This window comes from Phocoena sinus, chromosome 17 (assembly GCF_008692025.1).
Source record: "Phocoena sinus isolate mPhoSin1 chromosome 17, mPhoSin1.pri, whole genome shotgun sequence".
Classification (NCBI taxonomy): Eukaryota; Metazoa; Chordata; class Mammalia; order Artiodactyla; family Phocoenidae; genus Phocoena; species Phocoena sinus.
This window is the reverse complement of record NC_045779.1, coordinates 72,818,043-72,842,956: the sequence shown is the minus strand read 5'-3', so window position 1 is coordinate 72,842,956 and position 24,914 is coordinate 72,818,043.

Below are 24,914 nucleotides of genomic sequence, written 5' to 3'. Positions count from 1 at the left end.
TAGTGGGTTTAGAAGAATGGAGAAGCCGGCTATGGGCAGAGCCTTGGAAAATAGCTGCTTCTGCAAAGAAAGATGACTCCCATTGTCAGACCAGCCCCTCACAGTGTTGTCGGGGGAGAGGCTGGCGAGAGGCTCTCACAGAAAAACACAAGAAGAATTGCTGTTAAAAATATTGTGACAAGTTATATGAAGCACTGAGGGATATTCCTGAGTTTCTCAAGAGCGAGGCAATCGTTCCCACAGTCATAAAAGTGCCTCGGCAAGCAAGGACAGTAAATGTAATAAAAGGGGGGAAATGCTGTCTGAGCTCATAAAGGAGGAGGGTGATTGTGTAGTTACAGACCTTCATAAACTCCTTCAACACAGTAGAGGGAGAGAAATTGGGTCAGCAGACGATGCCTCCATCACGCTTGCTAACCTAGACAAGATGGGCCAGCGGAAAAACAATGGGACCATGTCATTATTCTAGTGAATAAAGGCAGGGCCTCGGGGGAGTGACTTGTCATTTTAGAGTCAGCACAAGACATATTCCAAAAGTAGAAAACTTACTGGACCCGGGCTCTGGACCTGTTTTTTTTCTGAGTTATTGTGTGGCTTAAAATAGTCACTGAATATACTAGTCAGGGTAATTAGCTCCAGATGCTGTAACAAACAAATCCATACTCTTAGCATACGAACACATTAAACATGCATCTCCCTATGATACCATCATGCAGTGTGGGTTAACAGAGGGCTTTGCTCGACATGGTCATTCAGGGGCCCAGGCTAGTGGACACACTGCCGTTTTTAAGTACATGATTCTCAAGATCACCCTGGTATTAACCTCTAACCTGCCAGTGGGAAAGAGAGAAAGGGTGTTGAGGACCACAAAGGATATCAGGAAGCTTGGGACTTATAAACTAAAATTACAAATTATCTCTTTCTCCTGATGTACGATGGTGGAGCAGCAACAGAAATTCCACAGTAAAGTCTCACATTCACAAAAGAAGGCACCTAATAGTCATGGATTCATAGCAATGTGGGAACCCTGTAGTGCAGACACTGCGAGCTTCCTTGTTTTAGGACAGGCGGAGGCTCCCTAGACTTCTGTTCTGCTCTTTGGGCAGAATCATGATGTCCACTTTTCCCAGTGGTCCAGGCTTTACCCCCTAGGGAGATTTTTCTTTGCTCATTCCTTTCCATGACCACTTCTGATGTGTGTTGGGGAGAAGCTCTTCTTGGGAACTGTAAGTTTCTGGAGCCTGATCTCTCCTTACGGAAGGTTGGAGGACAAAGTGTTGTTTTAAGTATTAAATCATCAAGGATCTTTTTAGTCTGAAATTACGGGTTCCTTGGTAATACAATCCTCCCCAAACCTTAGTAGACATCTGATGTTTTTGCTTCCAGTCAGTTCGAAGAGCCAGTAATGATACTCAAACAGCTTTCCTGGATATATTTTTCAAATCTACTTTATTTCTTTGCTTCCCCATCCCTATGTCCTTCTCTCTCAACTTCATGGTACATGAGGCTGTCAAGGTTAAGTGGGAAGACCACATTTTTTTTTTTGCGGTACGCGGGCCTCTCACTGCTGTGGCCTCTCCCGTCGCGGAGCACAGGCTCCGGACGCGCAGGCTCAGCGGCCATGGCTCACGGGCCCAGCTGCTCCGCGGCATGTGGGATCTTCCCGGACCGGGGCACGAACCCGCGTCCCCTGCATCGGCAGGCGGACTCTCAACCACTGCGCCACCAGGGAAGCCCGGAAGACCGCATTTTTAATCTGATCTTTGTTGCAAGGTTTGTTTGCTTGTTTGTTTAGACAAAAGGCTTTCTAATTCTTATTTTCTACCATCTGGAGTCTAGAATCAGTCGGCTTTACTGATCCTCAAGGTCCCACATTTCTGGACTCTCTCTATTCCCTTTTATTCTTGCTTAGAAACCACCTAATGGTCCCCTGAGTGCGTCTTGCAATGCCTTGTCAAACAGCCAACATTTGCCAAGCGCTTCCAACATTCAGTTTTCCACCAGAGATGAGACCATTACTATTTTCAGATCTAACCCACATCAAATGTCCTGTTTCTTGGATCCATCCCTGTACCAAATACGAAAAGAGTTGTGGTTTGTCTAAGGAAAAGAGAAATCCCTCCAGGTATTCTGAGCAGGAATGGATTTAATAATAGGCAGTGAGAATTTTGCCCTGTCCTTGTAAATGCTAGGGATGAAAGGTCATAAAATCCACTGCACCCTCATCCAAACCTTCAGAGGGGAGAGGCAGATGTTAACTTGCAATTGTATTTATTTGTTTGATATTATGATGCATGTTATATAAAAAGAAGTTCTGGGGTACTCTGAGAGGGTACAGCTGGGTGAACCAGTGTAATATGGGGCATAAGAATAGACTCCTCTTAATTCCTTTGTTTAGGCTTCAGTAGCATGAGAGGGACGAGCATTCCACATTTCCCCGACATGAGGGTATTGTGAAGACTGGCTCTTGTAAGCCACACTGATTAGATGCTGGGTAGCAAAAATTCATAGCATTATGATTGAAGTACAGTGTCTAGATTCAAAACTAATAGGTAGAATGCTTTCTACTCCATTACTTCCAAGATAGAAGCTGAACTCTTTAGCAACATGGCACGTGAGGGCGCTCAGGATCTGACTTCTCACCTCGTATCTTGCCTCTGGTTGGACACCACTTCATATTCTGCACCTATAATACAAAATTCATCTTCATCCTATGAACTTGGCGTATTTTCTCACTCCTCCTTGGTAGGCTGTGTCCTTGATTCAGAATGCCCTCACCTTAAGCACTCCCCTAATCTGCAGAGACACTTAAAATATTTCAAACTAAATTAAATGGAAAATAACACTAATCAAAATCATTTGATGTAGTAAAAGCAGTGCTGTAAGATGGCATTTATAGCAATATATGCGTGTATTAAAAGAACAAAGATCTAAAATCAATAAAATTAGGAAAAGAAGAGCTGTTTAAGCTTAAAGCAGAAGAAAAGAAGTAATAAAATTAGGAACAGAAACTGAAGAACTTGAAAGCAAAAAAAAAACAACAACAATAGAAATAGCTGGTTCTTTGAAAAGATTCTAAAAACTGATAAACCTCTAGCCTGGTTAATCAAGAAAAAAAGAGAGTGAAAGAGAGAGAAGACACAAATTACAGTATCAGAAATGATGCCATCACTACTGATCTCATGCACATTAAAGGATAAAAAGGAATACTATGAATAATTTTCTTTGATGACTGATGAAATAGGTCAATTTATTTAAAAAGATATAAACTACTAAAACTCATACAAAGAGAAATGGATAATCTGAATAGGTTTATACCTATTAGAGAATTTTAATCAATAATTAATAACCTTCCATAAAAGATGACACCAAGGTCAGATGGTTTCATTGGTAAACTCTACAAACATTTAAGAAAGAAATGAAACCAATTCTCCGTAATCTCGTCCAGAAATAGAATCAGAGAGAATACTTTTCTAACTCATTCTCTGAAACCAACATTACCCTAATACCCAATTCAAAGAATTATAACAAAAGAAAGTTGTAGATCAACATCTTTCATGAACATCAATGTAAAAATCTTCAACAAAATATTACCAAATCAAATTCAAGAATGTATAAACAGAACTATACACCATGACCAAGTGGAATTTATTCTAGATATACAAGGCTGGTTTTACATTTCAAAAACAATCGATGCAAATCACCATATGAACAGGCTAAAAAAACGAAAACTCATACGATCAAATCAATTTATGCAGGAAAAGCTTTTGACAATACCCATTCCTGATAAAAACTCTCAGCAAACTAGAAAGAAGGGACAACTTCCCCATCTTGATTAAAAAAAAAACATCTATAAAACACACACAGTTAACACCAAACTTAATGGAGTGAAACGAGGTGTTTCCCTCTAAAATCAGGAACAAGGCAAGGATATCCTCTTTTCAACATCGCATTAGAAGTCTTAACAGTGGAATAAGATGCACACACACACACACACACACACACACACACACACACACACAAGACCCTAAGAAAGAAACAGAAGTTATACAGATTGGAAAGAAAGAAATAAAATTTTCTTTGTTCACAGATGACACATTTCCTATATCAAAAATTCTAAAGAATAGCCAAAAATTTTCTGGAAATAATAAGTGATTATAGCAAGATTAATATAAAAAGTGAAACGTTTTCCTTTATACCAACATTGAACAATTGGAATTAAAAATTGAAAATTAGTATCTTTTACAGTAGCACCCCCAAAATGAAATAATTAGGTATAAAACTAATAAAATAAGTATAGGACCTGTATGTGGAAAACTACAAAACTCTGATGAAAGAAATCAAAGAAGATCTAAATAAATGGAGATATATTCCATGTTCTCAAATTGACAGACCCAATAGTACTAAGAAATCAATTCTTTACAACTTATTCTATAAATCATTGCAACCTAATGAAAATCCCAGGAAGGTATTTTTTATATCTCAACAAAATAATTCTCAAGTTTATATGGAAAAGCACAAGATCAAGAATAGTCACCACAATACTGAAGAAAAAGAACAAAGTTGGAGCACTAACAATATCTAATTTCAAGGTAAACTATAAAAGCTACAGTAATCAAACAGCACAGTATTGGTGAAAGAACAGACACATCCAATCATAGAACAGGAATGAAGTCCAGAAATGAACCAACACAAATACAGTATTTGGTCTTTGTCAAAGGAGCAGGGCAATTCAATGGAGAAAGAAAGGCCGTTTTAATAAATGGTGCTGGAAAAATTGGGTGTCCATATGCAAATAATAATTATAGTAACCTAGACACATGCCTTACATTTTTCACAAAAAATAAACTCAAAATGGACCAAAGAACTACATGTAAATGCAAAACTATAAAACTTTTAGAAGAAAACATAGGAGAGAATCTAGATTTGCTTCTGCCTCTGTGGAAGATACTGTTAAGATGTTGAAAAGTCAAGCCACAGAAGAAGAAAATACTTAGAAAGCACATAACCTAGTAAAGGCTTGTATCCAAAGCATTCCAAAAACTCTTAACCTCAACAATATAAAAGCAACAACTTAATTGTATAGAATGGGCAAACAACTCAATATCTAAGAAACAAACAACCCAATTAAAAGATGGGCAAAGTACTTGAGATGACATTTCTACAAAGAAGGCATACAAATGGCCAACAAGCACTAATCATTAGAGAAATGCAAATCAAAATCACAATGACATACCACCTCACACTCATTAGAATGATTACTGTTAACAAAACAGAAAATAACAAGTATTGGTAAGGATGTGGAAAAATTGGAACCCTTGTGCATAGCTGGTGGTCATGTAAAATGGTACAGCCACTACAGAAAACAGGATGTTTCCTCAAAAAATTAAACATAGAATTACCATACTATGATCCAGCAATTCCACTTCAGCAAGCCCAAAAGAATTGAAAGCAAAGACTTGAAGAGATATTTATGCCCCCATGTTCATAGCAGTATTATTTTTAATCACCAAAAGTGGAAGCAAACCAAATTTCTATTGATGGATGGATGGATAAATGAACTGAGACACATACATACAATGGAATATTATTCAGCCTTGAAGAGGGAGGAAATGACGAGACATGTTACAATATGGATGAACCTTAAAGACATTATGCTAAGTGAAATAAGCTAGACACAAGAGGACAGCTAAAACAGTCAAATTCATAGAGACAGAAAGTAGATTGGTGGTTGCCAGAGGCTATGGGAAGGAGGGAACTGGAAATTATTGTTAAATGGGTACAGAGTTTTAGTTTCAGAAGATGGAAAGTGTTTTGGAGATAGATCTTGGTGATGTTTGCACATGAATATGAATGTACACTTAAAATTGTTAAAAAGGTAAATTTCCTGTTATGTATATTTTACCACAATTTTAAAACATGGACAAAAAAAATCTGAACAGATACCTCACTGAAGAAGATATATAGAAGGCAAATAAACATGTGGAAAGATGCACATCATTTGACTTCAGGGAATTACAAATTCAACCAACAATAAGAGACTACTCACACCCATTAAGTGGTTAAAGTCCAAAAAAACTGGCAATACCAATTTCTGGCAACAAGCATACCTACCACCCAGATCGTGGTTGCTAATATCATTCTCCAATAAAAGGAACCAGGATTCCTTAGAGAAACAGATGATTCTAAGACTGGGTCATGAAATATACAAGATGAGCCTTGTAATCCTGGAAAGTTAGGAAGTGTTAAAAAAATAAAGTCACAATGATGGAGAGGCATCTATCAAAGGGATGCAGGAGCCAGCTGAAAGAATTCCCGACTCCCAGTGGCCAGAGCTGGAACACTTCAAGCAAGACATTAAATGCTACTGGATTATAACCTAAAGTATAAAGTAAATATTCATGGGTCCATCCTGTTATGAATAAATGGTTCAATAAATAAATAAATGGGGGAGAACAGACAATTCTTCAGTGCAGAAGAATTCCAAATAATTTGTGTAGATACTCTGCCCTCAAGGAATTAGAGGGTAGCACCTCACTCCTTAAGCGTGGGCTGTGCTTAAAAGTACAATAAGGAAAAGGGGGAAGAAAAAAGTAACTGTGGTGGAGAAAGCTGACAAGCACTGTCTCAGCCAGGTGATCGAGGCAACACCAGCTGTGGTAAGTCATGTTGATGGTATGTACCCTTGGTACAGTGTGAGGAAAATGGCACTTTTCCTCTGTGGTCTTCCTCTCAAAAGCCCATCACCCCAATCTAATCATGAGGAAACTCTCAGACAAATTCCAGTTAAAGGACATTCTACAAAATACATGACCAGTACTCATCAAAAACAAGGAACATCCAAGAAACTGTCAGTCAAGGAGAGCCCGAGGAGACAAGATGACTAAATGTGGGACTTCCCTGGTGGCACAGTGGTTGGGAATCCGCCTGCCAATGCAGGGGACATGGGTTCGAGCCCTGGTCCGGGGAGATCCCACATGCCGCAGAGCAACTAAGCCCGCGAGCCACAATTACTGAGCCCCGCGTTGCCACAACTACTGAAGCCGCGCACCTAGAGCCTGTGCTCCGCAACAAGAGAAGCCACTGCAATGAGAAGCCTACACACTGCAAAAAAGAGTAGCCCCTGCTCACCGCAACTGGAGAAAGCCCGCGCACAGCAACGAAGACCCAACGCAGCCAAAAAATAAATTAATTAATTAATTTTTTAAAAAAAGATGACTAAATGTAACGTGGGGCCTTGCTTGGGATCCTGGAGAGAAAAAGGTCATTAGGTAAAAACTAAGGAAATATGAATACAATATGAACTTTAGTTAATGATAATGTAACAATGGTTTAATTGTAACAAATGTACTATACTAATGTGACATATAAATAAAAGGGAAAATCAAGTGTGGTGTATACGGTAATTCTATGTATTATCTTCACAACTTTTCTATTAATTTAAAACTGTTCTAAATTTAAAAGTTTAAAAAGTGAAAAGATCGCTTATGTTTGAAAAATTACATGACAAAGTTGAAGACAATCAAATTACTGAAATAAAAAATTATAAATATTTTCATCAACATCTGAAATATGTAAAGAATTATTTTAATTGTTAAGAAAATGAAGAAGAACAATAGGAAAATGGGCAAAGTCACAGAAGAAACACATACGGCCAATAAACACATGAAAAAATATTTAATTTCTCCAATTACTAGAGACAGTCAAATGAAAATAAGTTAACATTTTTTACCTCTCAGTCTGGCAAAGATTAAAGATTGAGAATCCTGGGCTGGGAAGATGTGTGGAAATACGCACTTTCATATGTTGTTGATGGGAGATGAATTGGTAAAGACATTTTTTTTTTTTTTTTTTGCGGTACGCGGGCCTCCCGCTGCCGCGGTCTCTCCGGTTGCGGAGCAACAGGCTCCGGACGCGCAGGCTCAGCGGCCATGGCTCACGGGCGCAGCCGCTCCGCGGCATGTGGGATCTTCCCGAACCGGGGCACGAACCCTTGTCCCCTGCATCGGCAGGCAGACTCTCAACCACTGCGCCACCAGGGAAGCCCGGTGAAGACATTTTTAAAACAAATTTGACTACAGCTATCAAAATTTAAAATGTACCTTTGGCCCAAGAGTTCTACTTCTCTGAAAACATCTTAAATAAAGATTCATTCTTAGGCACAAATATGTTACCTCTAGAATATTAACTGGAAATCTATTTTTGACACTGAAAAGTACAAACAACCTGAAAGCCCATGAGAAGGGAAGTGGTTAAAACAATTCATGGCATGTCCAGAAAAATCTCTTCATCTATTCGAAAAGAGTCAGGCACTACATGGAATTATTGCTAAGAAATATTTTAAGTGAAAACAGGAATTTTCAGAACCATGTTTACATTATTATCTCCTGGATATATATATACAGATTTGTGTGTGTGTGTGTTTAAGGGCTTAGAAAAGAACTAGAAAACCATGCAGTAATATGTTGAATCTGTTTCTTTTGGGGAGGAGAAAGGGTAAAGGAGACTTTCTTTTTCTGTTTGTTAGAAATATTAACGTTTCTTTCTTTATTGAGATATAATTGACCTATAACATTATGTTAGCTTCAGGTGTAAGACATGACGATTTGATATTTGTATATATTGCAAAATGATCACAATAATAAGTCTAGGTAACATCCAGCACCATATAATTAACAGTTGTTTTTCTGGTGGTGAGAACTTTTAAGATCTACTCTCTTAGCAACTTTCAAATATACAGTAGAGCCTCATGAACTATAGTCACCATGCTGTACTTATTTATTCCCCAGGACTTAAGTTTGTACCTTTGACTCCCTTTACCCATTAGACCTACCCTCCAACCCCCGCCTCTGGCAACGACCAATCTGCTCCATGTAGCTATGAGTTTGTTTAGATTCCACACATAAGTGAAAGCAGACAGTCTACCTCTGTCTGACTTATTTCACCCAGCCTAAGGTCTTCAAGGTCCAACCATGCTGTTGTGAATGGCAAGATTTCCTTCTTTCCTAAAACTTAATAATATTCCACTCTATATACAGCTGACCCTCGAACAACATGGGTTTGAAGTGTGCAGGTCCACTTTTACGTGGATGGTTTTCAATAGTAAATACTACAGTACTACACAATTCGTGCTTGGTTAAATCCTTGGATGTGGAACTGAGGACACAGAGGGCCGACTGTAAAGTTCTACACAGATTTTCCGTTGTGTGGAGGGTCGGCACCCCTAACCCCTGAGCTGTTCAAGAGTCAACTGTATAGGGCTCCCCTGGTGGCGCAGTGGTTAAGAATCCGCCTGCCAATACAGGGGACACGGGTTCGAGCCCTGGTCCGGGGAGATCCCACATGCCACGGAGCAACTAAGCCCGTGCGCCACAACTACTGAGCCTGCGCTCTAGAGCAAGCGAGCCACGACTACTGAGCCCGCATGCCACAACTACTGAAGCCCGCGCGTCTAGAGCCTGTGCTCTGCAACAAGAGAAGCCACTGCAATGAGAAGCCCGCGCACCGCGGCGAAGAGTAGCCCCCGCTCACTGCAACTAGAGAAAGCCCACGTGCAGCAACAAAGACCCAACACAGCCAAAAATAAAAAATAGATAAATAAATAAATTTATAAAAAAAAAGTCAACTGTATATATCACATTTTCCTTACCCATTCATCCATTGATGGACACTTAGGTTGCTTCCATGTCTTGGCCATTGTAGATAATGCTACAGTAAACATGGGGGTGCATACACCTTTCTGAGTTAGTGTTTTCATTGCCTTTGGATAAATAGCCAGAAGTAGGATTGCTGGGTCATATATGGTAGAAGTACCCAGGAGTATATGTAGGCTCCCTAGGTTCTGAGAACCTGTGGAGTTGAGATGGGTATAGGAAGGGGTTAGATTGATGCGTCAATGTTCAGTGCCCAAAGGTGACCGCCATCTTTCCAGCCATGGCCAAACAGACTAGGTTTGTTGACAAGTCACGTGACCTCTCAGGGGCTTTGTAAAATGAGGTGGGTGGGCGGGAGCAGCGGCTTCCCCACTTCTGTTCACTGCAAAACACTTCCTTAGATGTTTGCTCAAGAGGCTATTGAACAAAAGGGAATTAAAGCATAGCTTTCCTTAGAGTGCGGGGCCCTTGAGTAGACTTGGTGGTTTTTCTTGTGATTCTCAAAGCACACCTAAAGTTTCTGGACCAGAAAGTGTCAATATTCCTTTGGAACATTGAGAAATTTAGAATCGACATGCTAGAAGGGACTCTCATCTGCCAGTCTACCTTCTAAAGCAATTTCTGCCCGTCTGTGGGGAAATGAGAAAATAAGGGCAAAATCAGCATAGTTCTTGAGAACGGCACTCCCGACCCTGGAGTTGTGCAGTGCACAACCTATGCGATTATTCCCAGCAGTCCTGAGCAGCATGTGCATTTGTCTAAGTTCTTGTCCGTCTTGTAGAGAATGTCCTGTATCTGATGTTGAGTGCTTCCTACTTGTTTGGGGTTTTGTGGGAATGCTGAAATATCCTTTCTTTGTAATATTATATTTTTTAAATTATATTTTGTGTGTATCCTCATTTTGAAAAATACAAATTGGCCACCCTATGTTTGTCTTCAGAATATTCTTTGAAACTGCATTGACACATCAAATTCCAGAGCCTGGGAGCCCATGGGTGGAAGCCATGCTCCTCCCTCCACACAGCATCCTTAGTGGAGGGAGGCCATGCAGCTGCCAGCTAGCAGCAGCCGTGTGGACTGTGAATTCTCTTTAAGTTGAACACGAAGTAGCCTGGATTTTGTCTGTACTTTGGGAGATGAAGGGATATATTTATACTAAAAAGATCTTTAGCCTGAAGTGTGGAGAGTCTTGGTCATGATTCAGCTCATCACTAAACAGGTCACATAAATGGTCCTCAGTTTACAAATCAAAATAGGAAAAATGAGACCAGCTTCTGCTCACTAACATGGGTAGGGTGAGGTCCAGACAAACTAACAGATGTAAGTGCCCATTGACAGTAATCCTAGAAATGTAAGTTATGACTCACTTGTCCAAAACAGCAAAGATGATAATGCTGAGATGATCACTAACGGGTCCTTCCTGTGGGTTCCAGGGTCACCTGTTGCAGGAGGCCCCTGTGGAGCACCTCTCTATTGACCATGATCCCCGAAGGGTCCTATGAGGCTGGATCTGCCTCTGAGACCCACTCAGAGCCCCTGTCTCTCCCTCTGCAAAGTCAAATGTTAATATACCCAGCGCCTTTGCGCTCCTTGTGAATAGAAGTCCTTGTCTTTCAGCAGTGACCTTGCTTGCTCTCATCAAACAGGGACATGTGGGGACATTTTGCATTCCTGCAAGTGACAGGCTGGAAGCATGTCCCTCTCCTCACTAGCCTTGAGGACACTTTCTAGTGACAATGGCTCTAAATATGAGTTTCAGGACTTGCCTTCCATAACTCTGTCCTCCATCACATGGCCCTGGGACAAAATAAACAGGCCAAACGAATGAACCAACTGATGATTATGATGACGATGATAAAGAGCACTTACCAGGTGCAAACACTGTTCTACGAGCCTCACGTGTTTTAACCCATTTAATTCTCACCCCACTCTGTGAGGCAGGAACGTCGTCATGTCCGTTTTACAGATGAGGAAATGAGACATCATGAGATCCATGTTCATAAAGCCAAGAAGCTTTGGGGCTGAGATCTGAGCCCAAGCATTTTTTGGGTCCAAAACATGGCCACTTAGCCACAAAAATCTATTATGCTGCCGTATGTTTTTTAAACGGCAATGATTTTGAAATGGATCAATTGCATGTTCCCTCTCTAAATCCTTCTGGTCCTGCCTCATCAAACATCTCACAGTACCCTGAATTTAATTACTCTCTCATACCCTGGGTCTTTGCATGTGTTTTTGCTTTGTGTAGAGAACATGTGTCCAATTTCACCCAGAAAAAATCTAGCCATCCTCATGACTCAGCTCAAAGGTCCCTTCATCCAGGCAGCCTTCCATGAACACCTCCTTCTCTGGGTTCCCAAAGCCTCCTGAGCTTTGGGTCTCATAGTTCATCACAGTGCCCTGTCTTTGTCTGCTTACCTACCTGGGGATATCTTGTCAGGCTAGACTCTGGAGCCAGACTCCCTGAGACTGAATCCTGGCTCTGCCACTTGTTACCTGCGTGACCTTGGGAAATTGACCTAAACGTCTCTGCCTGATTTCTTTTTTACCCATAAAATGGGGATGATAATGTTATGAGGACTAAATGAATCCATTTCAGTAAAGAACTTGGAACAGTGTCTGGCACATGGTAAGGGTTTTCCAACTATTCACGTCTAAACCCCAAACACTGTTAGAGCTGAGACCACATCTTATTTTTGAATCCCCACTGCTGGTATAGTATCTGGCATATAGTAGGTGCTCAGTAAACAGTCGTGGACTAAATGAGTACACATGCAAACAGCTCTTGGGAGAAGGTGCAGGGACTCGTAGGCACACCTCAGAGACCAAGAAAAGCTCCTTCCCAGGGATAGGAGAGGGATGCAGAGGGAAAAAATATTCCCAGTTATATCCTGGACAAGCAGACTGGGATAGGGAAGAGTGGGAAGCAGCACTATGGAAGAAAGTAATTAATAATACATATTCTTATAACGATCCTGGCAGAAAGGAATGGGAATGGCTCCTGCCCAACACAGTGTCGGGAAGAGCACGCAGGTGGGAGTGAGAAGGCCTGATCTGTGATTGGTGGGCGGGGTGGCTGTAGGCAAGCTTATCACCTTCTGCACACCTGAGTCCTCCTGTCTGCCAAGTAGGGGGACAGGAATTCACAGTTGTTATGAACTGATTATTTGTATCCCCCCAAAATTCATATGATGATGCCCTAACCCGCAATGTATTTGGAGATGGGGCCTTTGGGAGGTGATTAGGTCATGAGGGCAGGGCCCTGGTCTGATGGGATTAGTGCCCAGGAAAGGCCACATGAGGATACAGAAAGAAGGAGGCTGTCTACAAGCCAGAAGGTGAGCGCTCAGCAGAATCCAACCATGCTTGCACCTTGATCTCAGAACTCCAGCCTCCAGAACTGTTAGGAAACACATTTCTGTTGTTTCAGCCACCCAGTCGATGGCATTTTGTTACAGCAGCCAGAGATGGCTAAAGCAGCAGCCCAGCCTTGGTTGCCTTTTTGTAACTTGCTTTATTCTATCAGCGGTACACTTAGAGCTGTGCCCGCATCCCCACTTGAGTATCAGTGTATTTGTTTTATCTTCTGTGTGTATTCTACTGGCCCACAAGACCACACAGCCTTGATACAGTCATTATGAAAGGTCAGTTGGGGAGTTTCCAATGCGTTTGCTTTTATAAAACTTGTGGCTGTGAACTCCTATGCGCATGTCTTCTATGCCCACATTGGAACGTCTCTCTGGAGAGTCCACCTACGAGTGGGTGGCTGGGAATTGCTTATGCATATGCCTTATTAGCGGTTGCCAAAGGGCTCTGCAAAGTTGGTTGCACCAATTTACACACCCAAGCTGGGAGGATTTGAGGATGTCTTTGAACGCTGATGTTCTGTGAATTTATTATCTCCTCCCTTCCCAATAACTGTCTTGCATTCTCCTGGAAGGCAGTGAAGTACTCTGGGACCTTGGGAGGATGCAGCTGTACATTAAGAGTGCTGTTGTTGCCAGAGCCCAGAGAAGAATACAGCTTAGGAAGGACAGTCGTGACTAATGAGGAGGGCTTTGTTTCCAGCTCTGCCACTAATCCCAAGTTACTTTGGGCAGGTCTTCACCTCTCGGTGCCTGGGCAAGTCAGGCAGTTATTAATTAATGAGTACCGGGAGCTGTAGGAGGTGGAAGATGTTACTTACAGGCTGAACACATTCACTGAATCCTCACGACGCACCAGCAGCTGCAGAGTGCTGGGGGACACACCTATTCTGCCACCTCTGATCCTCCCTCTATAATTCACAGATCAGTTAAATGGATTCTAGAGGTAGGTGATTGCTGCTATTGGTTTGGTTGCTCAAAGAAGCCATCAGAAATGCTGGCTCTTTTATCATCAGTCTTTTCATTTCCATGCTTGTCACTTCATGGTTGCAAAGTGGCTGACACAGCTCCAGGCATCACACCATGTTTAAGACAGTAAAAAGGAAGTGGAAGCAATTCCAAATGGTAAGGTCCCTTTCATTAGGAAAACAAAAGCTTCTTCAGAAATCCCCAGCAGTCTTCCCTTAACATCCTATTGGTCAGCACCAAGTCTCACTGTCACTCTTAGCTACAGGGGAGGCTGCTAACGTGTGGGGCTTTGAAAGGGGGGTGGGAACAGCTATCGGGCTGGCCCGACTACATGCCCACCATGTATGCTCTAATAGCATCCAAACGTTTTCTCTGCAGCACTTACTACAACGGAATTTAGAGGTGATTTGTGTTAAGTTTTAAAAAGATGGATGTTCCTCTGTGTTTTAAAATGTTGGGTGCCCCATGAAGCCAGGACTGAGTCCACATTCATACGCAGCACAGTCCATGGCCCAAATTACATGGTTAGTGAAAGTCTCCTGTGAGTTATGGGACACTTTCCACACTCCTCCTCCTCTTCTTCCCATTCCACAGCCCACTCACTCCCTGCAGCTCTCATTAGCTCTCCCTTGAGAGCACCCAGCACTTTTCTCCCCTCTCTTCCTGCCCCTCTCCCCCAGGCTACCCCCTAAGAACAATCACCTGTGACCCTTTGATGGAGGGGGAGAGTGGACTGTGCGTGGTCCAGCCAGATGCTAACTGAGGAGCTAGAAAGTGGATTTGGTTTCTCTGATCTTGGCTGAGTCCGAGGGAAGCTGGGAGCTGGAAGGGTGCAGGGAAGTGGTGAAGTGTGCAGTTCGGGGGAGCTCAGACTCAAACTGGTGTTTTGGGACGGGAGAGGGGATTGTCAGAGCTGGGGACGTAGCCTGTGACTGCAGAGTCATGAGTTTAAGTCCAGTAAGAGACTAGGTTTAAGTACAAGCACATCAGGAATTGGCTAGAGGATTGGGGCCATTGTCTAGACCACTGTTTCTACTCTGCGGGTCAGTGATTGTGTCAATACAAATGGGCACTTGCCATCTGCCTCTACAAGGATGAAACCATGTGCTGCTGCAGCTGCTGACCCTCGACACCCCCTGGAGGGAGCTCAGGGTGGAGAGCAGAAACGAGGCCCTCTGTACTCTGGGAGAAACTGGCAGAACAGGTCTTCAGATAGTTAGATATTTTCAGGAGCTGATTTTATGAGCCCAATTCTTGCATCTCCTCGTATCTAGAAAAAGCACCTTCATGGTGACGTCTGCTCCTCGTGACTAGGAGAAACCCTCATGAGACTAACAGAAACCTTCTGCCAAAAGTATGTGCTTGATCGCAGGTACTCCCCCTTCACCAAAATCACGTATATACCGACCTTCCTCCCCACTGCTTTGGAGCAGTTCCTCAGAGCTATCTGAAATGCTGTTTCCTGGGCTATAGTCCTCATTTTGCCCCAAATAAAACTTAACTAGCAACTCTCACATTGTCCAGTTTTTTAAAAACCAGCAGTTACTTGGAGCAAGTGAGGAGGAAGCTGGGTGGGAGGACCATAAACAGTCCAGAGGACGCCTGACATGGCCTCTGCTCCTGTGGGGCTTGTGATAAATGAAAAGAAGACTAATGAAAATAGTATAAGGTGGGCCATAAGGGGAAACTGCAGTGCGTTCTGGGCACCCATGGTAGCAAGACCCTTTAGCAAAAATCACTGGAATTCCTCCCTGGACAGAGGGACAAAGAAGGACAGGGACCCTGGAAACTCAGGGACCAGAAGCTCTGTAACAAGTAGAATTCAGGGTGAGGGGCCCCACATTATCAGCGTGGGCCCCATCCTCATAGGATTCTCCAGCGTTTCCGTAGTTCTGCCATAGAAAGAGCCAGTCTTGGAACAAGCTGAAGGTTCTGGTCAGGCCCCATCATACACCCCCTCCAGGTCCTGACCTGAATCATTATCCCTGTTCAATTACATTCAGAATTGTGGCAAACCTTCAGTAAGATAGTGTAGGGCAAAAACTGATGAGCTGATCCTAAAATACCAAGGAAATGCAAAGTTCTAATAATAGTCAAAAGAATCTTGAACAAAGCTGAAGGACTCACACTTCCTAATTTCAGAACTCACTAGAAGTCTACAGTAATTAAGACTGTGTGGTATTACCATAAAGAGAGATATATAGATCAATGGAAGAGAATTTAGAGTACAGAAATAAGCCCATACATTAATGGTTAATTGATTGTTGAAAAGAATTCAATGGGAGAAAAATATATTTTTAAAAAAACAGTGCTGAGACAACTTCATACCTTATACAAAAGAATGAATTTGGACCCCTACCTCACACCAGACATTAAAAATTAACTAAAAATGGATCACAGACAAAATAAATCATAGATCAAAATGCAAGAACTAAAACTGTAAAACTTTTAGAAGAAAACACAGGTGTAAATCATCGTGATCTTGGATTAGGCAATGCTTTCTTAGATATAACACCAAAAGGACAATGAGACAAATTTAAAAATGGATGTATTAGATTTCATTAAAATTAAAAACTTATTTGCAAAGGACATTGTCAAGAAAGTTGAAAAGACAACCCATAGGAAGAAAACACACAAATTGCAAAAATCATACATCTGATAAGGGACTAGTATCCAGAAAACATAAAGAACTCTTACAACAACAGTAAGACAAGCACTCTATGACATAAACCACAGCAAGGTCCTTTCTGACCCACCTCCTAGAGAAATGGAAATAAAAACAAAAATAAACAAATGGGACCTCATGAAACTTCAAAGCTTTTGCACAGCAAAGGAAACCATAAACAAGACAAAAACACAATCTTCAGAATGGGAGAAAATATTTGCAAATGAAGCAACTGACAAAGGATTAATCTCCAAAATATACAAGCAGCTCATGTAGCTCAATATCAAAAAAACAAACAACCCGTCCAAAAATGGGCAGAAGACCTAAACAGACATTTCTCCAAAGAAGATATACAGACTGTCAACAAACACATGAAAGGATGCTCAGCATCACTAATCATCAGAGAAATGCAAATCAAAACTACAATGAGATATCATCTCACACCAGTCAGAATGGCCATAATTAACAATCTACAAACAATAAAAGCTGGCGAGGGTGTGGAGAAAAGGGAACCCTCTTGCACTGCTGGTGGGAATGTGAATTGGTATAGCCACTATGGAGAACAGTATGGAGGTTCCTTAAAAAACTACGAATAGAACTACCATATGACCCAGCAATCCCACTACTGGCATATATCCTGAGAAAACCATAATTCAAAAGGAGTCATGTACCAAAATGTTCATTGCAGCTCTATTTACAATAGCCCGGGGACGGAAACAACCTAAGTGTCCATCATTGGATGAATGGATAAAGAAGATGTGGCACATATATACAATGGAATATTACTCAGCCATAAAAAGAAACGAAATTGAGCTATTTGTAATGAGGTGGATGGACCTAGAGTCTGTCATACAGAGTGAAGTAAGTCAGAAAGAGAAAGACAAATACCGTATGCTAACACATATATATGGAATTTAAGAAAAAAAAATGTCATGAAGAACCTAGGGGTAAGACAGGAATAAAGACACAGACCTACTAGAGAATGGACTTAAGGATATGGGGAGGGGGAAGGGTAAGCTGGGACAAAGTGAGAGAGTGGCATGGACATATATACACTACCAAACGTAAAATAGATAGCTAGTGGGAAGCAGCTGCATAGCACAGGGAGATCAGCTTGGTGCTTTGTGACCACCTAGAGGGGTGGGATAGGGTGGGTGGGAGGGAGGGAGACGCAAGAGGGAAGAGATGTGGGAACATATGTATATGTATAACTGATTCACGTTATAAAGCAGAAACTAACACACCATTGTAAAGCAATTATACTCCAATAATGATGTAAAAAAAAATTAAAAACAAACAAACAAACAATAAGTGCTGGAGAGGGTGTGGAGAAAAGGGAACCCTCTTGCACTGTTGGTGGGAATGTAAATTGGTACAGCCACTATGGAGAACAGTATGGAGGTTCCTTAAAAAACTAAAAATAGAACTACCATACGACCCAGCAATCCCACTACTGGGCATATAGCCTGAGAAAACCATAAATCAAGGAGTCATGTACTACAATGTTCATTGCAGCTCTATTTACAATAGCCAGGACATGGAAGCAACCTAAGTGTCCATCGACAGATGAATGGATAAAGAAGATGTGGCATACATATACAGTGGAATATTACTCAGCCATAAAAAGAAACAAAATTGAGTTATTTGTAGCGAGGTGGATGGACGTAGAATCTGTCATACAGATTACTTACAGAAGTAAGTCAGAAAGAGAAAAACAAATACTGTATGCTAACACATATATATGGAATCTAAAAAAAAAAATGGTTCTGAAGAACCTAGGGGTAGGACAGGAATAAAGATGCAGACGTAGAGAATGGACTTGAAGACACCGGGAGGGAGAAGGGTAAGCTGGGACAAAGTGAGAGAGTGACATGGACATATATACACTACCAAATGTAAAATAGATAGCTAGTGGGAAGCAGCTGCATAGCACAGGGAGATCAGCTCCATGCTTTGTGACCACCTAGAGGGGTGGGCGATTTAAACAGACAGTTCTCCAAGAAGATATGCAAATGCCAATAAGCACATGAAAATATGCTTAACGTCATCAGCCATTAGGCAAATGAGATTCCACTTCACACCTACTAGGATGGTGTAATGGACTGAATGTTTATGTCTCCCTCCCGAAATTCATGTGTTGAAGCCTCGGTGTGATAGCATTTGGAGGTGGGGCCTTTGGGAGGTAATTAGAATGGAACCCTTGAGAAAGAGATTAGTATCCTTATAAGAAGAGACACGAGAGAGACAATCTCTCTCCTCATGTGGAGGAGAAAAAGTCCAGTTAATGAATGGATAAACAAATGTGGTATATCTATACGAAGGAGTAATATTCAGCCATAGGTAGGAATGGAGTAATGGTAAAATATGGATGGATCTTGAAAAAATTATGTTAACTGAAAGAAGCCAGACACAAAAGGTCACGTATTTTATGATTCCTTTTATACACAATGTCCAAAATAGGCAAATCTACAGTGCCAGAAAACACATTAGTGTTTGTCAGGGGATGGGTGCAGGGGGGAGGAGAAATTGGAAATGACTGCTAATAAGTGCCAAGGTTCTTTTACAGTAGTGGCAATTTTCTCGAATTAAAAAATGGTGGTGGGGCTTCCCTGGTGGCGCCGTGGTTGAGAGTCCGCCTGCCGATTCAGGAGACACAGGTTCGTGCCCCGGTCCGGGAAGATTCCACATGCTGCAGAGCGGCTGGGCCCGCGAAGCCATGGCCGCTGAGCCTGTGCTCCGCAACGGGAGAGGCCACAACAGTGAGAGGCCCGCGTACCACAAAAAAAAAAGAAAGAAAGAAAGAAAAAGAAACCTTTTTTATCTGCTACTGCCACAATTGTTTTTTTAAAGGGTATTCTGATTTCCCACATCAGAAAGCGGGAAGGACATACTCTCAGAACAAAGCTCACTTCTTTAAATTGACTAAATTTACTTTTATGAAAAACGTACTATATTCATTCATTCATTTATTCAAAAAATGCTGATAGAGCATTTAGCCTACATCAGGCACTGTGCTTGGCTGTTGGGCAGAGCTGGTTATCAGCTGTAACCCACTGGTACAGTGTACTGACTCATTGGCTCTGACTGGCAGGACCTGCGTGCCACACCAGCTGTGACATATTTTGAAAATCATCCTTCACACTGGACCTATAGAGGTGAACAAGACAAAGTCCTTTCCTCAGGTAAAATCCAGGCTTTTAGGGTACTAAATAGTCAAACCCACACAGAAATCTACAGTTAAAAATTTCAACAAGTGCTCTGAAAGAGTACTGAAATCGCAGAGGATGCACTTATGGTGCTAACAGGGCAGGGCTCTCAGAGGCTTTCTTTTTCTTTTCCACCTTGGACTGGTGAAAACATCACAGATCTGCACGGATCCAAATCTGGGAAACACTAGAACAGGTGAAAGGGCTCTATGAGAAATATGCGAAGTGACAAGTGTTGCATGAGACTGTAGGATTATGACAGCAGCTGTTTGCACTGCAGCGCAGAGGTACGTCTTTGTCCAGTGCCGCCTGCCTGGGGAATCTTTCAAAGAGAGAAGCCAGTCTGGTGGGAACAGTTGGACAAGAAGGTGCGAGCTGTGAGCTTGTTACATTTCTTGTCACCCTCCAAGGGAAGCCAAGAGACCTTGCCTAACAGCCATCACTTCTCTCCAATCAGAGCATCTTCTGGACAGGCAATGTGTTCCTCCAGCTGATAATGGGAGGAAGAAGAAAAGGGGATGTGGACAGATTTCCGCCAGGGTGCCAGGTACCCTACCAGCACTTCATATTTGCTCTCAGCCCCTCTCTCGACTACCATCACCTGAGCTCCCCTCCGATGGCCAGGGGCCGTGGGCTGGGCCTGAGCTAACAAGCCAGAAAGGAGATTTGGCATCTCTGAGCTGGAGCCTTGGCCTAGAGTTTCTTCCTGAGCCGAGAGGAAAGCTAACAGCTGAAAGGGTGAACCAAGGCCACATCTGCGAGGAAAGCTGAGATCTCAATCTGCGCAAAGCACAGAGGGACACCTCTGTGCTTAGCCCAGATTGAGAGTGTCAGAGGCTAAATCAAGAGATATGAAGTCTTCATTTTACAAGGGATTAAATAAACCAATCCTTTATCCGGTCATCCTTGTAGACCTGATATCATTCAGCAAAATAATTGGTTGACACTGTAAAAAAAACGTCGAACTCTAATACCAAACTCAATAACCAAACTCGTTTGTCCAAATTAAAGAGAATTCTTTAGGCCAGGGTGTCGGCAACCATGGCCTTTGGACCAAATCCAACCCACAGCCTGTTTTGTAAATAGAGTTGTTGGCACCCGGCCATGCCCATTCATATCTGTATTGTCTATGGCAGAGTTGAATGGTTGTGACACAGACCATATGGCTCACAGAGCCTAAAATATTTATTATCTGGCCTTTCACAGTGTAAGTTTGCCAACTCCTGCACTAGGTCTTCAGTGCACTGAATTTTATCTACCCAGACATGATGCATCCATTCACTCATTCATTCTTTCATGCAACACATGCTAATTGAAAGCTTACTATTTATACTGAGCAGGACCCTGTGGGGCTCCTGGGCACAAAAACCTTTCTCTGTCTCCCATTTCTTGATTACAGGAAATAGGCTTCATTCAGCCTCCAAGACCTTCCCCGAATTCCAGCGGGGCAGGTTCAAACAGCTGCTAGTTAGGGAAGGGAGGGGATGCAGAGACAAGGGAGAAACAGTCAAGAAACAATAGTGCAGTCTTGGGGCAGGGTCCTGGCTCTCCCTCAAGGGATACACACAACAACATCTTTGAGCTGTTTTGCAGACACTGAAACCCTCACCAGGTGGGAGAAGTTAACTGTGCGCTGCCCACAAGCACGCAGAACCCAGACCGGGTGGAACCGGAAGGTTGATGATGCCACCTCCCACTACATCCCCACCAACCAATCAGAAGAGTGTCCACGAGCTGATCACGCCCTCTTTGAGCCGTTACTGTAACAGTCCTCACTGCCCCCTCCAGGTTGGGACACAGAGTCTTGAGGGCGTGAGTCCGCCGTGGCCCCCTTTGCCTGGCTAAGTAATAAAGCTATTCTTTTCTACTTCACCCAAAACTATCTCCGAGATTTACTTCGGTGTCGGGGTACAGAGGCTGGATTCGGCTTCACTGTGAAATGTGCAGGGGCTGGGAAGGGCGAGCTAGAAGACCCAGCTCTCGCCTTCAGAGAACTCTCGGTTATTGCTACATAGGTGGTAATTGCTATGAAAATGGTAAGCAGAGCAGGCTGCCTCGGAAGTTTCCAAGAGCACACCTAGCCCAGAGGGGATGGGGTGGGAGGTCAGAATGGGCTTCCTGGATATGATCCAGGGCTGACTTTGCCTGAGAATAAATGGCAGTGCCGCTTGTCTACTCAAAGTGAGGGCCTGGGCCAGCAGCACCGACATATCAACCGGGCGCCTGTTAGCAGTGCAGACTCTTCACCCCCTGCCCACCTTCCCTTCAGGTAAGAATCTCCGAGCTAACAAGCGCCTCTGGAGATTCATCTGCACGTTAAAATGCAAAGAAGCTTTGATTTGGGCGAAGCATTGGGTTGGCCAGAAAGTTCGTTCGGGTTTTTGTAACAGCTTACAGAACCCCGAACGAACTTTTTGGCCAACCCCAATATGTTCCAATTACATTCACTTGTGTCCCCACCAAACAGTTCGCACGACTGGCCATGGCTTTTAGGGAAGGTCCTGGGTTACTGGCCGAACGGATCTTTTCCCACTGGGGTGTCTTTGAGGACCTGTCTGATCACTGATGGGGGCACCAGTGGGATGGGCAGGGCTCAGGAGGTGGGCTCACCAAGGAGGGAGAGAAGCCGGAGGGTTGTGCCTGAGCCAAAGGCCTTATAGATGCTGCAATTCAAGCTGAGAAGACCCTAGTCATTGTCAAGTTTAGAGGCCAGGAATGAGGCCAGATGTGGGAGATGAAATCAAAAGTGGGGAGCCTGCGGACCTGAACAGGGATGAAGAGAAAAGCAAGGCAGAGTGGGACAGGATGTCCACTGCCAAACCCCAGGAACCTGAGAGGGCCTGTTTGATGATACACGGGGATGCATGGGCTGCTTTTAGGAGAGGGTCAGGCTGGACAGTGAGAGACAACAGTGGCCTTAGGAGTCCATCCTCAGCAGAACGGACTTAGCTCACGCAGAGCCTCTGACCCCAGAGATGGGGCCCAGGAGGACTCCTTGCTGCTGAGCAGGGTCCCAGGTCGACCTGCATTGCCCTCTCTAAAGTTCCGGATGTTTGCGGTGATGACTTGGGGTGATGGAGGCCTCCTCTTGGAGGAGCAGCTTAGATCCTGGAGGGATCTGGGAGGGGCCCTGGCACTCTCCTCCTGCCCTCTGCCCGGTCTGACACATCTCCCCAATCCTTTTCTCCCTTCTCGAGCCACTCAGCTTTGGGGTGAGGCACTGTCATTTCCCATCCCTGTGTTTCTGTCACCGTCTGGACCACTTCGACAAGTTTTCAGTATTTTCCCCCGTGTTTTCCAAACTTCCCTGAGGATAAGCATCACCTGGGGCTCCTGTAATAACCCACAGGCTAGTAAAACTATCAGACTTCTGGAGGTCCAGCTGGACCTCAGGTGATTTTTATCTTCAAGGAGAGTTTGGGGAACACCGGGCCCCAGGAGTTAGGAATGCGAATGCTTTAAAGCGGATGTGTCTCGGGCTTCCCTGGTGGCGCAGTGGTTGAGAGTCTGCCTGCCAATGCAGGGGACACGGGTTTGAGCCCTGGTCTGGGAAGATCCCACATGCCGCGGAGCAACTGGGCCCCTGAGCCACAATTACTGAGCTTGCGCGTCTGGAGCCTGTGCTCCGCAACAAGAGAGGCCGCAATAGTGAGAGGCCCGCGCACCGCGATGAAGAGTGGCCCCCACTCGCCGCAAACTAGAGAAAGCCCTCGGACAGAAACAAAGACCCAACACAGTCATAAATAAATAAATTTAAAAAAGCAGACGTGTCTCATTTGCATGCTTGTGTGCACAGCAACAGATGTGGCTCGGAAAACACCGTGTCAATCAATCAGACGTGGGCGCTAAAGCTTACGTGCGATCTGAGTCCCAGACTTCTGGATCCAGGATGGTCTAAGGAGTACGTCCAATTCCTTGAGTTTTCCTTTCTTTTTCCTCTTCTTTCTCCTTCTCCTCTTCCTCCTTTTTGTTCTTTTCTTCTATCCTTGCCCCTCTCATCTCCCTTGTCTCCTTCCCTTCTCCCTTTCTTCCTTTTTTTCCTTCAAAACAGGAGTTCAAGTAAGTTAAATGACTTGCCCAAGGTGAGCAATGGAAGCTAATGTCCCTACATTCCAGTCTGGAGTCTTTTGCACATTTTGTAGGGTCGCAATTTGAAGAACATTAAGCAAAATCATTTATAAAGCAAAAACCCCTTTTGCAAAAACAAAAAAAATCTGTCCAGCTAATATTTTTAAGTTGTATTTCAATACAGAGTTTTGATTCCAAGGGAAGCCCACCTGAGCTGGGTTCCATTTGACATTCAAAGGTCTCCCTCCTGCCACAAGGTCCACCTAGCTGGAAACCCCACCCTGGCTGGGTGTTACAATGGCAGCCGTGCCACTTGGTGAAGGTATTAACCATGTTGGGTGTTTGCTAAAGGTAATTTGTGTCACAGCAGCAGTTATTATAAAACAATCACAATTACTGTGGGATTCAGGAAAAGAAAATAATTTGAGAGAGAAGGCTTTCAGGGAGTTCATTAATCACGGGTACGTTTTAAGGGCCGACAGTCAAAGGAACAAAATGACAACCTTTTCTTACCACAGTATGCCCTTTCTTTCAATTAAGTCACTCCTGCTGTTCTTACCAAGACTCAAAAACTCCCGTGTGGTGCGGGATGAGGACTGATTGGTGCTACCTCTCGGATCTGCTTTCAGAGAGGATGCATGGAGGGAGCAGAAAGGGCTCTGGAACTGGGCAGAGGGGGTGTGGCCGCTGACTGGCCGTGGGACTTCAGGCATCTCTCTCAGCCCCAGTGCCCTCACCTCCTAGGGATAGGTAACCTACCTCAGAGAGTTCTTGTAATAAATAAGAGGGGTTCATTTGCGTGGTCAACACAGAGAAGAGAGCACCCAGACACATCGTAATAGCCCCCACCTGACAGCCGTATCATGCTTGCCTACTGTGCGCCTGGGACTTTACATGCATTATTTCTTATCTTTATAACAACCCTGCGAGGAAGGGGGTGTGAGTGGGAGGTATGCATTTGGAAAGTTAAGATCCATATTAGAGGCTG